Here is a 15499-nt window from a genome sequence, read left to right on the forward strand (position 1 = left end):
GTCTATTTTCTGTGACATGTCTCTCCTCCAAAACAAGGACCCCAATGTTCTGCTGTACTGCAGCTGCAGAGACCATGGTGGAATTCTAGCCTGAACACAAAATTGAAGCAGGTGATGCATGAATGCAGTTCTTCATGTTATTTCATTAACATAACCCTAGATTACTTCTGCAATCAAAAAATATCTCCAGGTTTCTCTGGGGCCTTTAGAATCGTTGCTGTTATGCTGTTGCTAACACAGTTGTGAAGTCCTAGAACCCCTTATCCTTTAGAACAGGAAAAAGTATCATGTGCATATGATGAGTTACCAGTCAATATATCTCTGATCACTTCTTGACCCCATCACCTCTACTTTCTTCTGAAACTTTTTTTAGATTGTACACTCTTAAAAAGATCCATGTACTTAGATGCTGTTTAGTGTGACAAGGGAGATAAGGGTATGGAAAAAACATGGTAGTAACTGAGTAATTCAGCATAATTATGAGGAAAATACCTCAGCCTCAGACTACTGCTTTAGGATGATCACTGATAAACAAATGATCCTCATGTTGACAGTTGATGAATTTTCTTTGGTATTTTCTAATATCTAAATGGGACTGAAATGATTTCTTTTTCCTATTAGGCTGCAAAACAGCAAGCTGACCACAGGCTTCCAGTCAATGGAGATAAAGACTGCAGTACATCTGCTCAAAGAGATTATCGGTCACTTGCTTGCATACCAATACACAACCTTCTGTTACTCCTGGAGCTGCCTTAAGCTTCTGTCATGGGGAGCCATAATGAGCTTGACACATTGCTTTTCTCTTGATGCTGGGAAAGGATCTTTCTAGATTTAGCTGATAGAGGAACTGATGGTTTTACTGTTCACAAAACTGTCCTCAGCAGGGTAGCAAATTAAGTTGAACATTGTAGTTATCAGCTTTAAAAAACTGAAGCTATCAAATATGTCTCTTTACATGAAGAAAGCCTGCAGAGATGGGGTCTTTTGCCATATATTTTCACTAAACAGAAGCAGAAATCTGGTAGCTCAGATTTCTGTTTCTTTTAATGGTAATGGGAGAGAGATGTTTAGCAGTAAAAGAGAAGGCAAGAAGGGAGATGTCTAAAGAACTACATGTGCTTCTATCTTTAGACTAGCTTAGTTTTTCCCTCTTTGAATGTAAGATAATAGTTACTCTTTCTTGCTTAGCCTAGCAATGTTCACTTTTTTTCTTTCACTGTTTGTAGCTATTCCTTGTCATCCACAGTGTCTGCATTTGTTCATCAGGGTTTTACTTTCTACATGTACCATGTGAGAGTGGAGTATGAAACGACTGTATTTCCTGAGCACAGGACTGAGCTGGTAGGCAGGAGTTTCTGGAAAGGTCTTGCAAAAAACCCTAATGTGTGTACCTGGGTTGTGTGCCACTGAAGGTGTGATTAAATGGAGAGAAATTAAAAACCTACCCAGGAAGATAAAAATATATGGAAATCTTTGGAAATTTATCTTTATTGTGGAAACAGGATATATTTTTTACCTAACAGTTTCTTACTCTTCTTTTTCAGGAGGGGGTGTGTGTTGCTATTGTTTTCTGAAAGGGACAGGTGACAGTCAGCACGACTCTGTGGACCTGACCTGAAACTTCCTGATTTATATGTGTGTTGATAACTGTCACTAACAAAGTTAGTGGCTGCCGTGATTCATAGTCCAGCAAAAGTAAATATAAATATTTAATTTGAACATTTTTTAAACAAAATATAGGAAAACTGGAAATAATGTGGAGATTGCCTGTAATTAGGCCTAGCAAGACTTGGAGAATTTTTAAGTAATTTAGGCACTACTATTATCTATATTATTGGTGGTTTTGCTTCAGTTGCTTTCAGTAATCTGCTGTGTTTGAGCTCAGAGTAATGCTGTGAAAGTGTCTTCTGACAAAGACGCTTTGGGAAGCAGGTTGTCTGTCAACTGTACAAGTATTGACCTCTCATCTTACAAGATGTTTTACACTTTTGATGGAATACGTCTTACAGTATCATGCTTATCATTCCTTACATAATAGATTCTGTGTATGTGCAGAAGCTGGTTTTCCCAGTATTGATGCTGCTGGCTCCCTCCATGGAATCTCACAAAATCAACTTGAATGTTGTTACCACCAATAAACTCCCTTAGGGTTTATGCATGATAACATTACCAGTGTGACACTGCCATTACTCATTTCATGCTTTGTTCCTTGTATCCCTCGTTACCTTGTCTTCCACTGTTAAATGAAGTAGTATTATTATTATTGTTATTATTTTCCATTACTTCTGAAGTGCTCTGAGCCAAGTGGGCTTTATCTGCATCTCGTAGCTGCGTTTTGGAATGTAGCTGATGCAAAATAAGAGTATAGAAATGTTTTCTCTAATTCTTTAAAACCATGCTATAGTTCTTGGTTTTATTGCTCAGTTGCTCTTTCTCATTTTGATATTTTGGTATTGAAAATCTATCAGGGAAAGATCAATTAGATGAGTTCTTAGTTGGTATCCCTTCCAAACAGAAAAATATTGAATACTTTTTGGCTATTTTATGTGAGGATGGGTGTATTTTTACTGTTTCCAAAAGTAGTTATTGTAAAATTGTTCTCATACTTGAAAATTGCCTCTTCACTTTCATTAAGCAGCTTGAGAAGTTGTCATGTATAATTTAGTAAGGTTGTGACCTTGTTTTTCTCTGAAGATGTGAGTTACCTCTCAATTCCAGTTTTTTTTTTTTTTCCTTCTTGCAGATTTGTATTTCTGGAAGTGTTTGCAGTTTCAGTGTACTATTCTACAAGGCCAAATGTATTATACATGTATTACTCTGCATGCTGAATAGAGCTGGGATTGTTTAGCTTTCAGAAGAGATGACTCAGGGGGGAATCTTAACATTTAAAAATACCTGATGAGAGGGAGTAAAGAGGCAGAACCAGGCTCCTCAGTAAAAGGATATAAGGCAATGGGTACAAACTGAACTATAAAAATTCTATTTGAACTGACTTTTTAAATATAAGAATGATTGAACACTGGGACAGTGGTCTCTAGAGATGGTTATGAAGTCTACATTCTTGGAAACATGTGAAACCCAACTGAGCCACCTGTTCTAGCTGACCCTGGTCTTCCTTGGGGCTGGACAATGTGCTCAGCACAGGCCCCTTGCCCACTCAGCCATTCTATGACACTCTCATAGTGAGCAGTGCTTCAGACTACTGCAGGGCCTCTATAAGTCACAGTCAGCTCCAAACAGTATTTTCACAGGGATTCTTTGATGTGGCAAATATATTTGCACACAAAGATTTCAGAGTATAATACACGCAGAGCAGGAAGAATTATTCCATGTACTATTTCATGTACAATTAGTAGTCTAGAAAGCTGAATTACACTTCAAAGAAGGAGAAGTTCAGTCTGAATGGGAAGAAAACAATTATAGAATGTGTTCATTTCTGGAACAAAATTGTGATGAGGAAAAAATTTGTGTATTGTTAGAAGTGCTGTTAATAACCTGTTCAGATTTTTATTTTTTTATCATCATTCTTTCTGTGATTCCTAGAAAAGACTTCAAAATTTCAAAAAACATGGTACAAATGCTCAATTACCCTTCCCCAGAAATGAATGCACAGCATTGATCAAAGTAATAGGATTGGAGTTCAAAAATATTTTCACAGTATAGGATCAGCTGTGGTTAAGTTACTTCCAGTTTAAGACCTGCATCCTGAGATGCACTGATGAGGCATATGGTTGGCAGGAAGGGAGGAGCTGAGAAGAAAATCTGTTGTACAAAAATCCCATTTTCTTTCCCTTTCAGCTCAGAATAAACCCTAAATTCTCAGTCTTTGATATTTTGTATTCATTTTTAAAAATCACGTTTTCCAACCAATTATTTGTCCAACTACCATTTTTTTATTCTTTCCCCTGGTCACCATCTGGCCTCTCGTCTGGTCCCTTTTCCCCATATTACCATCTGCTTTCTCTGCTTTCTGACCTTCCTATTTCATTCCATCTCCTAATTTCATTCTGCTTCTTTCTGCTGTTTTCTCATCTCCTCTATGTCCCAGCCTGAAGTTGCTTTCCAGCCCACTATGGTATATTATTTTGAAAGCTGAGAGTGGAGTAAAGGATTGTTGTGTTTATTAGCTACCCCTGGTAGAGAACTGCAATGTAAGAAGTGAGAAGCTACTTATGTTATACAATACCACCATCCGCTGGCAGTTCCTCCTTCTTTCCCTCTGCATTTCACTGATGGCTACAGCAATATACAAGTAGCTCCTGTCTTCAAAATTTACCAGAGACTTACAATTTAGAAGGCCAAATAGCTCATATTTTATTAGGAAAAAATAAGCAACTGTAGTGTACCTTTATTCTACCTCCCACCAGACTGTTTTAACATGAGGGTTTATTTAACTCCTTTTCAGACACCTTTTTAATTTCAGCTTCTCAATCTTCATTGCTACCTTCAGGTTCCCACAGTGGCCCCACTTCATGCTGCAATGCAGTGAGGGCCCTCCCTGGAGGATGCAGGCTTCAGAAACCAGGCTCTGTTGTCAGCCGAGCTTGATGCTCTGCTCAATGCTGATGGAAGAGGATGTTATATGGGTTCCTCCCACCTTACCCCTGAGGTAACTGAGCAGTGAACTGGGACTCCTCAGCATTCTGGTCTGAGACAGCAGAGAACAGGCCCCCTCCAGGATCCAGCAGCTTTTTGCATCACACTGATGATCAGCCAGACAAATGGTTTTGGAGGAGCCAGCTAAAGGCTGATTCTGGCACAGAAGAACTTTAAACCAGCAACTTTTCTGTGTAGCCTCACACCTGTGTGAGACACACTGGCTGGCTGCATGTCCTTATTACCAATTCAGGGCTGCCTCTGTGCTATGCACTTCTTAGAGGCAAGACAAGGTAGTGCCTCTGCCCCTAGACAGTTCACACCATAGATATCTGACTGCTTTTTACAGTTCCGGTTCAGGACAGCGCTGCCCTGTGCCATGCAGCCACCTTCTGCCACCCCCTGAGCTTCATTTCTTACAGACTCTGAGCTCAGTCTCACTCCAGACTCTTTCTGTGCCTCTCCTCCCTCCCTCTGGCTATCTTTAATACCTATACTCTGTCCTGTCTTTTTTTCAAGTAATCCCTTGCTAATTAAACTCTGCCCAAAGGGCAAGTAAACAAAAGTAGCAGAACTGACATGAAATTTGCTGGCTCTTACTCCTCTTGCTCTGTTTGTGTGCTTAATCCTCTCTCTAGCTTTTATCTGCCTATCTATTTGGATAAGAAGCTGTTGTGCAATAGGGATGCTGTGTGTGTGTATTGTACAAGCCCCACTTCCATAAACATTCTGGTAACAAATAAACGCTACTATCACACTATATGTAAAGGTCATCAGAGGCTGCTCTTGCCATGTCTCAAAGGTGTTAGTGGCAGCTGTTTTACTGCTGTCTGTATGAGATATTTGGGATTCTGCTTCTGCAAAAAGGTGTTTTTTGTGAAACTGCCCACATTCTCATCAGGCTGGAAGCTTTTTTTGGGCTCAGATGTTTTCCTGGAAGCTAGATTCCATGAAAATGTTCCAGGAGAATTTTATAGACCAGCACTTTTAAATAAACAGATCTCTTTAACCTGTCTTCCCATGTGAGGACTTGGCGTTAGCTCCAACTTACCCCCTCAAACAGCTTGAATAACTTGGAGTGAAAGAAAAAGAACATTGTCTTTGGAGGGATGTCAATGCCCTTTGTTTCCTCCATTTACCACAGATGCCATTCAGTTTGAATGTGCATTTTTGAGAACTTCTGTAACTTGTGTAGCAGTTCCAAAAGTCCATCTGTGTTTATGTGTAGCTAGTGTTGAAACTGTAGCAGCATACACTCAGCATTGCTCTGAAAAGAGAGACAAGGAAAAAAATAAGCAGCCAGGCAGTGCAAAGCTCCATATTAACATTTTATCAGTGACTTAATTATCTAATTTAAAACAAGCATGGTCATCCTTATTTAATGCACAGAACACATGAAATCCCAGGTTAGCATCTGTCACAGGGAGCCCATGATTTTAGCAGCTGTCTTGTCTTGCCCTAGAGTGTCCACATGGGTAGGTGTGGTCATGATATGTGAAGAATTTCCTGCTTTCCTGGGACCTGAGTTTTCTCTGAAAATTATTTGTGGGCTCTACATGAGGCCCATTTGCTCAAATACCTTTGAGGCATTCATCTGTCAAATGGTCTTGCTTTGTAGGAATTCTGTTGATAGGATGTTGGCTTTGCCCTAGGAAAGTGATAAGCATATGATTGTCTAGACTTACATAAACAAGGTGGAAGCAAAATTCTGTCCTACCTTGACTGTCAAATTCATATTTTCCCTTTTTTCTTTCCATATATTTTTCCCATTTTCTCATTTTCATACATGAAAAACATGTCTGTATATCTTAGTGTTGAAGTTGGCTCTCTGTTCTCAGCTGGAAAGAATTCAGTATTTTGGGAAATCCAACACCTTCTTAGGAACAATCCAAGAGAATACTTCACTAAGCTAAAATTCCTGAACTGGCTTTGTTGCATCTTAGTAGTAATGCAAACTAGACAGTTTATTTTAAAACAGAAGAGCACTTATTAAGCAACTTTTTTTGGTGTGTACTAGGAGCTTTCATGAATGTGCTTGTGGGATGTCTCTGGATGATCTGAATTCCAGGTCAGGGTTTCAGGTCAGATATATAGGTCAGGGTGCAATACAAATTGTTGATAATCAGCCTTTCTTACTGACAAGGGGGGCTGTTTCTCCCACTGGTATTTCCAGAACTGTAGTTTCAGGATTTTTGCTGTCTGTATTTGGACTCAGACATTTGTCACATCTACTTCTGCAACACAAATATGGGACATTTTTTATGCCAGAGAAAGGATTTAAGGGTGAGATACTTGCTTTCACAAAAAGTCTAACACTGTTTGTATATGAAAACATCAATGGCTACTTTTGAGAAAATTACGTATTTTTTTTAAACTCTGTGCTATAAAGTATAACTTATCTGTTAGTAAAATTTCCAAACAAGTTGGGACTCATGAAGGTCAGAAAAGAGAAGTGAATTTACATAGATTAAAAGAATGAGTTCTTGGTGTTATGGAAATGATCAGAAAAAAATCACACTGATTAGCAAAAATCCCTCATGATGACCAGTTTTTCATCCAGAAGCATAATATAAAAGCAAGTGTAAAAACACCAAAAAACCTACAAAAAAAAAGAGGTTGGAATGCAGCTATTTTGATGAAATAAAATGGATCATAAGGAAGAAGTAGAGAAAGAAGAAGTAGGAGGTCCAGTAGTAGCAAACACTTAATATCAACAATGAGAAAAACAGAAATAATAGAAAGCAAAGGAATATAATGCTGTATATAAGCACTCAGGAAAAAGACACATTTTTTTCCCTAAAATATCCTAGAACTTTGCAAAACCAGGCAAGAGGATGGGAGAGATGGACTGAGTTCCAATCTTTAATGCTTTACATGCTTTACAAATCCATTCATGGGACCACTGTCAATATTCCTACGTCAGCTATGAAAGAGAGCTAGTATACTCCATGTTCTTCTATAATGTTATTCTTTAAATCCAGAAACTGGCTTCTGTTCTGCTACAGTAGGACAGTCTGATCAAAACTTTATCATATGTAATAGCCTCTTATTAGTATTCAATTTTCCAGTGTAGTAACAAAGTCTTATCACATATGTGACAAGATTCCTGATAATGAAGGTAAAATAGATTAAGTAACATGGTAAAATATTTCAAATGCTTTAGAATTCTCCCAGCAAGACTTTTGACATTGGTTCCTTATGTACCTTGGAAACACTGCTCAGCCAGCAAATTTCACAGCAAAACAAATAAATAAGCAAAACCAGTGAATAAAAACATTTCACTACTGAATTTGTAGAAACTGTATTGAAGCCACGTGCACTGCATGCCTCATGGGAACAGACTGGATGAAAATGGAATTCACTGTGAGGAAGAATGCTGATTGCATATACCTAGACCTAGGTATAAGTGATTTACCTGGCAAAAATAAGACGTTTGTGCAAGATAAAGTATTGTCTATCACTGCCAGGATGATTGAGAAGCATAAAGCAAAGATACAGAGCTCCTTATTTAATATTATAGAGCCTACCAAAAGGTACAGACGTGTTTCTGTAATGCATCATCATTACTTCAAAATTAGGTCTTTATTCACTATGGATGAGAAATGTTTTCAAATTATATTTTGCTTTTCTGCAGGAAAGCAGTTAATGGCACATAAATTTAAATTGCTATGAATTATGTTACATGCTTAATTTTATTGCATTCGTTAAATTATATTACTTTCCACAAAGAACAGTGTGCTGTAGAATAGTTGTCAGTTTAAGTGTTTTGTAAAACTAACTGAAAAGTCCCACATGGGACTTCATAATTTTCTTCTATAGAGCTCAGATATAAGTGCAGACTGTTCTTCTGAAAACTTGCAGAGACTGAAGACAGAGCTTCTGCTGAATGGGAAGAAAGCTTCTTCCAGAAAATTGCACAGATCCAGCAAGAGCAGATAAGTATCTTATATTTGCTTTAGTGAGTCTTCTTGTAACCGTCTTAGTAGACTGGATTTGTGCTTTTTTAGTGAAAGTGCGTTGCCTTTCAGCTCTTAAATTAGCTTTATTCTAATTCCCATTAACACACAACAGATGGAGAGCTATAATCTGAAGGGTCCTGTAACTAAGTCTGCCAAGTGTATTTGTGTACAAAAGACTTGATTCCATCATGGTTTTGGCTTGATTTCTACGAAATGGTATATAATTGACTTAAAGTACGTGATCTGTTTCACAAAATCTACTGAATCAACTTTTGAGCAGAGTGTAGCTTAGATGCATGTGTTTGTCTGACTGAAGCCCTGGGTACATTCCTTTCTCATGTTCATAGTTTTCCACTTCAACATAATACATGTATTAGATTGTTTAGATTGTCAGCTACGATTTACAGAAGTAGAAATCTTAGAATGATAAATAAGTGGCAAAGACATGGTTTAAACAGGATACTAAGAAAAACTAGCTAATTGTTTTGAATTCTGGATTTGTATTTGTTCCGGTTTGTGACTGGATTGTAAAAGTAGGTTGTAGTTTCAGAGACATCTTAAAATTTTTTACACAAGGATTCAAATGCCTCTGACCTTTACAAAGGTTGGTGCAAATTTAGGATTGGAATGTATCATGACACTCTCTCAGAACCTCTGTTATAATATATAGTTCACTTATTTATGTCATATTATACAGAATACAAAAACAGTGAAAAGAGCACCAAGTAAAAGGTTCACTAAAAATCTTTCTGCTGAAGCGCTTGGTGAGGGTGAGGAAACTGACACAGTCCTACATGTTCACAATACATAAAACAATATAAGGGAAATAATAAGAATACACATATTTGTTAAATTGCAGAGATAAACTTCCCATCAAAGAGCCATAATTTCTTTCAGTGCTATAGGAAAGCAATTAGAATAGTTTCTACAGTTGTTGCTTTTGTTACATTTACAGACATTTCTTTACAGAGAAAAACATTTAATAACAGGAAATTCTGATGATTGTAAATATATTTCCACTTCATATTATAAAAGGAATTTGTGAAATTAAATGAAAGCTACTGAAGCATTAGGGAATATAAAAATACTGTACAGCACTCGTTCAGTTTGACACGTGATAGAGCAGAAAACCACCTTTTCTCCCGTTTTTGCGAGGCTTATTTCATGTCCACAAATGCAGAATGGGTACTTCGATACTGATGGTCAATTCTGAAAATTCCTGGTTTTTGAGTGCATTACAAAAATGCATTCCTTCTGTTGATAGAACAGAAAATATCAGTTCTTTTGATATAATGCAAATGGGCCTATTCTACTTTAATTGTGCAGTCAGTGCTCCTGTTGAATTTATTTATAGTCTCAAGGGAATCAGTGTATAGTTTTTTACACCTGAGTTTGAAGTTTAAGATTTATTGTTTATGTTTTTAAGGCTTAACTAATTTGTAGTTAAATTTGAGAGGGCATTGGTTATAAAATTGCTGAGTCCAGAATTTCGATCTAATGAAAAACCACAGCTTATGAGAAAATCAACAGGCTTTCATCCCCAAAGAATCTATTTATGGGAAAAGCAGAAGGTTTCCATCCCCACAGAAATTACTTCATTATTCTGGAGACTGCATATTGCATAAGGAGGATGAGTAGGGAGTAACTGCCAGAGCTGTACAAAGGCACAGACTCAAGCAGAGAGGGAAAGGAAAGTACAAATATCCTTATGTCACATAAAAAAAGTCAATTGGATCTTTAATTGTCACTGGTAAAGCTATTAGTCAAACTGGACAAACTGAAAGAGCTGACTTAAAGGACAGCCCACAGCATCTTGTCCTACTGATTAGAAGGAACGATGCTATTTAACTGGGATTAGCTAGCTGATATTTCTGGATATGTAAACACCTGGATTGCATCTTCAAAATGGTAAACAGGCCTTCTTAAAGAGGAGACCTGTTAACAGGATAGTATCAAGCATGAATACAACAAGCAGACTTCCCAGAACTGACCTAGTTCAGCTTTATGTTGTTTACCAGGGACTACATCTCGTGCAGTATCCTACGAAGTGTGCAGGGACATCTGATGACCAAATCAGAGACTGCAATTAAACACACTTAGGCCACCTGAGCACACAAAAAATAAGTGTACAGGAGAGCCTGGGGTGGGTGCAGGCAATGCAGGTGTTCAGAAAATTACCTCACGTGCATGCAAATATTACTTTGTGTAAAACAAAGAAAGTTGTTATCTGAATAGGAATGCCGAATGAGGCTGTAATTGAAATAATCCTGACCAATGCAACATTAAAGCTAATTGAAACAACCTAAAACCAACCAGCTCCCATCCCCTGTATTTTTGCAACTGAATGGTGTGTAGTTTTAAAGTGACAGGATGTATCTATATGTAAAAAATCAGAGTACTGCTTATACAGGAAAATCATCTCAGCAATCTACTTAAGGCATAAGGATTTGTGGGAAGTGTAATTAGACTAGTATTCTGGGAATTTAGAAAGCTGGATTGAATTCTGTGTTCATCTACAGACAACTGTGTGACCTTCAGCAGAGTCCTTGGGTCAGATCGCCAAGGCTACAGTGAGGGGGAGTTAGAGGCTTAAAAGCCTTTGATGATCTGGAGCTTTGTTGATCAGTCGAACTCGTTTTCATAAAACTTTCCTCTCTCAAGGCAGTACTGAGAGGATGAATGTCTTACAACTGTGCTTTTATGGTAGTAAGAGAAAGTACCATGCTGTTCTTGATCGTAGTTGCTGACCACACCTCTTACTTCAAAAAGTGCATGCAGGTGCTGAATTGAATCATGATGGTATAGACTTTTGCTCTTGCAAGGGAGGTTTTTTTCCTAAGTATCAGACAACTTCAAGTCTGGGTTAATAATCTGAATAAAAGCACTAGCAAAGGAACTTTTAGCTGGTCGGTTCTGTTTTTATCATGAGATGACTCTACAGTTAATGTGAATTGTTATAAAAAATTTCATGGTACTCTGATGTTATTAAGACTGCTTAACTTAAATATTTTTCTAGGATTTAAAAAACTCCTACTTGCCACAAAAATAATAATAAAAAAGGAATCCATGACAGATATTTTCTGTCTTGGAAATGTCAGTGGGCTCTGGGGACATCTTCTCTTAGTGAATAGGCCTCTCTGCTTTGCTTTTTAGTCATTGATGTAATGTTTTTCCGTAAAATTTCTTTTTCTCTTAACAAAATCTATTTGAAAATTCCTCTCCTGAGGAACGAAAGCAAATTCTTGCCTTTCAACAGTCTCTCTGTATCTTTCTCTTATAAAGTGGATTTTCAGGAATCATCTTTATCATCTTTTCAGCAATTCCTGAAGCATAAGTGATAACTTTTTTGTAGAAGAGATAAGGACTGTTTTAAGTTTGTTTACATAAGACAGAATAAGAATCTTATGTTCAGATTCAAAGAGATTGTTTGCATTTACCTGCAGCGATGCAATTTGTGCTTTTAAAAAAAAAAATTATCCCTCTTAAATTATTAGAACCTTGCAAACACAGATCTGCAGATAGAGGCAGCAGAAACAGCATGGAAGAGTATTTATGCCTTGACTCATAACTATCAGTTTTTCTACATTGTTGATTTTTAAAAGATGAGAAAGAATTAAAAAAAAGAAAAAGGAAATTATTCAAGAACTTAATAATAATTCTTTTATGCAATGAAAGGTTGAACTGATGGCAGCAATGCTGTGCTCCTTTCCTGATTAAAAATTTAAAATGTTTAGTTCTACACAGTTCAGTCTCTTTTGCATCAAAGGAGTCATACCATCTTAGGTTATGACAGAATTTGTCCCAAAGTATTTTTATAAAAATACATATAGGTATATTTGCCACTGTAAAGCATTTTTACTCACATCTGTTCTGTGTATGATTCTATAAATAACCTTTAGGGGAACACCTAAAGGAATTAGGTTGAGCAGTAAGACGATAAATATAATTCATGGCTGATGTATGCAGTGTAATTGTATTAGAAAAAATAAGTGGAACTTCTCCTAACTCTCACTGGGGTCTGAATACAGAGCCACAAAGATTCAAAGATCTGCCCATCCCTGTTTGTACCTCAGTGAAAACTAAGAAACTGTTAGAGAATACCTCAAATAGAAAAGAAATTATCCTGAACTTGTGTAAATTTTTAATGTAACTTAATGGGATAGATTTCATTGGAATATTGTGTTTGATTATATCACCTTTCCTATACAACATTTCTTGTATAATTTTAGCAAGGAATTTTCCTGGTTTGGGTTTTTCCCAGCAAAATAATCTGATGTAACAATGAGTTTTTGAGGCTTAATTTATAGATGCCTGTTATCTTAACACCCCTAGCTGGAGGGTGATATAATAGGTGCAGAGCATTGTTATTACAGTGGGCATTGACAATGGATCAGGCGAAATATTTTTCTTGATTTGTCTGTCATACCACTGTAGCCAGTGGCAAATGTTTAAGGGAAAAGTAGAAAACCAGAATAAGTAGTAGTAGTAGTAATAATAGTAGTAGTAGTAGCAGTAGTAGTAATTGTCCACAGAACATTCTGAACCTCCTAAATTACAGTTATGGGCTTCCACTTTTTTTTTTTTTTTTTTTTTAACAAATAACCAAGGCTACTTTCACACTTCAGCCAAGGATCCTGACTGGCAGATCTTACACAGTTCCTCTGCTAGACCTGTGAGCTCCTGAATCACCAGGTGGAGGCCAGACAGATAATTCTGCGTCATTTCACGCCTGAGACCTCAAACATGGTGTGGCAGAAGAATTCTGGAGACTGTGTGAAGCTTTGCTGAGGTAAAATATGTTCAGTCGATTTTGTTGATGCTGTTGGTGCTATTCTAAAACAAATCTCCTTGAGTCTGATTGTCCTGGAGATCTTCAAGGTCTTAGCCAAGGCCTGGCTTACTGCTTTTCCTCAAGAGAGCACCAACAGTGCCAGCTCCCTTCCACTAGTTATCTTGTAGGTTGGTTTGTGGGTTAATTACCTCTCTTGAAAATATCTGGGAAATAAATGCCTCAGCTCCATCTGTTTTTGTGGGGATTAGAGTTGATTTAATTAAATTTACTTGCATTTCCAGCATTTCACAGGCCACATCCTGAGAGGAATTAAGACTTTGCTGCACTCTTGCTTCACTTGAGTTTCTCACAGAGATGTAGCACTCTGGAGCTACATTTCATCTGAATCATGTCTATCCCTGTAATAAATTACTGGCTTTACAGTCCACGGTAGCAGGGGAGTAACTCTAGAAATACTAAGGCTTTGAAGAAGTGCTTAGAGACTGGTCCAACTGAGTTGCTTGCTTCCTGTTAAAGAAGGATTTAGTCTGAACTGTTGGAATGTTTAAGCAATAATATGGCTTGGAAGTAATTTGTCTGAGTATGTTATGGTAAACCTCTCATCTGTTAGATCTATAAAAAGTCTGCATATTTGTCTTGCAATCAGAGATTCTCAATAACATATACACAGGTTATATAAATACATTAGCTACTACTTTCATGCCATTGAAGGAAAATTCATTTGGCAAATATTTCTATTCTAGCATGGGTAGCTGTGATTTTAATAAATTTTTGAGATTGTTTCAAGCCCTTGAAAAGTTCTTGGCTTCAGGCTGTTTATTTTCTTGCATTTTACCTTTCTAAAACATTCAAGGTAAGTGGAAATATTTGCACATTCTGGAAAAATTGGGAGTTGGGTGAAGTACTTATCCACACTTTGTGGCTTCAGAACTGCATTTTAAAAAATCTTTTTGATAATTTTACAACAAAAGTTCTATGAGTAAAGTTTCTCTATGTAGTTGTATATGGAAAGTGTAGTTTTGTTAATGTTTTAACCAAGAAAGTAAATTCTAATTCACAATGATAAGTATAAGAAACACAATTGGAAGTTCCTTTTAATTTGAAAGATAACATGTTGAGGGTTTCATGTGAGATCTCTATGTTTTGAAAGAAGAAATTTGTCAACTCTAGTTCATGTTTGTCTTCTGTCTTTCTTATTTTCTTTTCAGGAACAACACTTTAAAATCCTCAGATATGTAACTGAACACTGAAATAGCACTGTTCAGCATTTCTTATGTTTGGGTGTTGTGAAAGACTGAGGTGATGAGGCATTTGTCTATGTTGTAGCAAGGACTACTGCTATGAGATTCCAGACTGGTTTAGGTGATAATTTGGAAATTATTGACCTTTTTCTGAACTTAAGTTCATGAAATATATGGAAGGGACATAGAGACTGTGATGCATAAATGTGATAGGATTTTAGCAGTATGCAATTGACTCAGAAAAAGAAATAATTTAACCTCATGCCTACTTATTTTGTGCCACATTTGAAGTTGATTGCAGGTTTGCAGTTTTGGATAGCATATAAATTATTTTTAAACACACAGAGACACACCTTAGCCCTTAATAGATAAACTGGGAAAATGAATGATAGGCTGTAGAACTAAAATCTAATGTCCAATGTTTTTTCAGACATATGAGGTGTGCTTTTGAATGCTGACTCATACCTCTTAAAATTTACTTTAAATTACTAGCTTTTGTAGGCCTGTCAGCTGGCATTTTAAAGTGGTGTCATTTGTAGTGCAAAGTCAGTTAAAGCTTTTCTTATGAAAGAAGTAAAATTTAGATATTTTATAAAAAGATTCCTTTGACTGATATTGGAAAGCCTTTATTTTGCAGGGCATAGATAGGACCAGCATTCAAAAACCTCCTCTGTGCCTTCTTTTCCTAGGCATGTACAAGTCCATTTCTCTCAGTCATTTTTCACTGCATCTTTTGCTCTGGCCCTTGACCACCCTGCTGGCTCTCACTGAACTTGCTCCAGTGTGTTAATGTTTTCCTTGTGCCCTGGGAGCCCATAACAGGGTTCTGCATGTGGTCACACAAGCACTGCACACAAACAGAAATTCCAGTGCATTCAGTGGCAGACGGAGCTCACGTTTGCCTGTACAGG

The 15499-nt window shown here is 37.1% G+C and overlaps 1 long non-coding RNA gene across 10 annotated transcripts in view; it reads left to right on the top strand.

The window, feature by feature from the left end:
• The window catches only part of LOC125322955, an 85167-nt gene that overhangs the window by 13039 nt on the left and 56629 nt on the right, over positions 1 to 15499 (top strand). For 3 of the 10 annotated variants that reach the window (XR_007202312.1, XR_007202304.1, XR_007202306.1), the window contains 3 exons: positions 1545 to 1695; positions 4451 to 4609; positions 8416 to 13344. The exons of 1 other annotated variant lie outside the window; for it this stretch is intronic. This is a non-coding gene — a long non-coding RNA (uncharacterized LOC125322955). The remainder of the gene's footprint in view (positions 1 to 1544; positions 1696 to 4450; positions 4610 to 8415; positions 13345 to 15499) is intronic. 6 more of the 10 variants (XR_007202307.1, XR_007202310.1, XR_007202308.1 and 3 more) reach the window with 6 other exon arrangements.

Source organism: Corvus hawaiiensis, chromosome 3 (assembly GCF_020740725.1).
Source record: "Corvus hawaiiensis isolate bCorHaw1 chromosome 3, bCorHaw1.pri.cur, whole genome shotgun sequence".
Taxonomy (NCBI): Eukaryota; Metazoa; Chordata; class Aves; order Passeriformes; family Corvidae; genus Corvus; species Corvus hawaiiensis.